This window comes from Propithecus coquereli, unplaced genomic scaffold, assembly GCF_000956105.1.
Source record: "Propithecus coquereli isolate 6110/MARCELLA unplaced genomic scaffold, Pcoq_1.0 Scaffold24, whole genome shotgun sequence".
NCBI classification, from domain to species: domain Eukaryota; kingdom Metazoa; phylum Chordata; class Mammalia; order Primates; family Indriidae; genus Propithecus; species Propithecus coquereli.
The window spans coordinates 261,658-264,077 of record NW_012147952.1 but is presented as its reverse complement, the minus strand read 5'-3'; positions in this window follow the sequence as shown (position 1 = coordinate 264,077).

Genomic DNA, 2,420 nt, shown 5'->3' with positions numbered 1-2,420 from the left:
CATAGAAGACAGAATTGAGAAATATAAACAAATGAAATGGAAACAAAGAATTTACAAGAATTACAAGTAAAATAAGAGGTACATAAGAGAGGGGGAAAAAATCTAACAGAGCTCTCTTGCCCCTAACCACAAAATATTTAAAAACTGAAATTACAGAACAAGAAAAATACTTAAAGATACAATTCAAGAACACAACTCAAAAATAACAGATAGACTCAAACCTACAACTGAAAGTATATGCCATCTTCCAGTGGAAAAAAAATAACATAAAACCATCAACATTGTGGTATACCCTAGTTAATGATGAAATAGTGAAATAATTACCTGCACCTCAAGGCAAGCATTCAGTTCATCTATTAATAGGAAAACTTTTTCAGCCTAAGACTCTGGAAAATAGCACAGTAGTCTAAAAGTCTAAAAAGTTACTAAGGAAAGAACATATGATCTAAGAATTTATAATCAACAAATCATTGCTCAAGTATAAACAGAAAAAAAACTTAGGAAATATCGTTGCCATGAGCACATCTTGAAAAAATTTCTAGAAGACACTTTCAGCCAAACAAAAGATGATGGCAATACTACAAAAGACAGACTGGTAGTAAGCCTTAAATCTAACTAACTGTAGGAGTAAAACTAAAACAAATGCAGTGATTATGGCTACAGAATAGAATTTAAATGCTCTAAATCTAAATTGCTATGATATAACTAACAAAATGTAGGAAGAAAGGAGAAATGAATGGTGATGGATAACATAGTGTACTGAATTCCTTATCTTTTATAAATAGAGATAAAACAGTACCCTAAAAGCCCAGACTTCACCATTATACAATATATACATGTAACAGAATTCAACTGTACCCCCTAAAGCTATTGAAATTTTTCAAAAGACATTAAATCAATAAATAAAGGTATAAGTGTATTATATGTAAAGGTAAACATATATCAACAAAATGCCAGTGGAGGCATAGGGGGGAAAATGGAGAAGATGAAAATATAGTAATTTATTTCTCACAAAGATAAAAATTTAACATTAAATATATACCCTTCTTGGTAAACTAGGAACAGAAGAGAACTTCCTTAATCTCATTAAGAATATAAAAAAAGAAATAGAAAATATACTTCATCCTGGAATGTTGAAAACATTCTCTTTCTGATCAAGAACCAAACAAGGATGCCCACTATCACCACTTTTATTCAACATTTACTAGAGATATTAAAATTGTAAAGGAAGAAACAAATCTGTGATTACCTGCAAATGGTACAATGCTCTACATAGAAAACACAGAAGAATGTAGCACTTTTTCTGGATACTAAACCAATATTAAGTCAATTGTTTTTTTATGTAAGAGCCACAATTAGTTAAAAATAGTTTCTAAAGATACCATTTTCAATAGCAACAAAAATATAAATTACCTAAGGAAAAGTCTAAATATGCAAGAGCCTATAATGAAGAAAATTATAAAATTTTATTTTAAAGCAGTAAAGAAAAACATATATACATATATTATTGCATAGGAAGACTCAATTTTTTAAAGATGCCAGTGCTTAACTGATGAACTCACATGGGCACAGAGAAAAGTAAAAATCACTGGAAGTCAAGAAGTGGGGAGGGGGATGAAGGGGAGGGATAAAAACCTACCTAACAGGTACAAGGTACACTATTTGGGCGATGGGCACACTTATAGCCCTGACTTAAGCATTATAAATGCTATCCATGTAACAAAAACATTTGAACCCCCTTAATATTTTGAAATTTAAAAAAATAAAGATGCTAGTTCTTCCTAAAGTGACTTCTAGATTAACTGCAATTCCAATTAAAATCCAAACAGAATTTTTCTAAGACTTGACGGACTCTCAAATTTATGTAGAATAGCAAATCACTAAAAGAAGAATAAAGTGGAGAAATTGGTTCCACAAAATATGAAGATTTATCATGAAACTGTACTAAATAGACTATAGTAATTAGATAGTATGATATTGGGGCAGGTATAGACAAGTGGGTCAATAAGAGGAAACAGAGAGCCCAGAACAGACCAACATATATATGAAAATGTTATTCATGACAGAAAGAGAATTGCAGATCATTGGAAAAAGGAGGAACTATTCAATACATTTCACAATAAAAAGTAATGGGCCAATTAGTTATCCATAAAGTAAATACAAAATTGGATTCCTATCTCCCACCATATAAAAATTCAATTCCAAGAAGATTAAAGACTTAAATATGAAAGGTAGAACTACATAATTTTTAGAAGCGGTGATGTAACAATATACCTTTTCTACCTTAGGGTAGGGAAGTATTTCACAAATAAGCATAAAAGGCATAAATCATAAAGTTTAGAACTATCATATTAAATAAATTTAAAATTAAGAACTTCTTTTCATGGAAAAGATACCATAAGCAGAGGGAAAAGATAAGT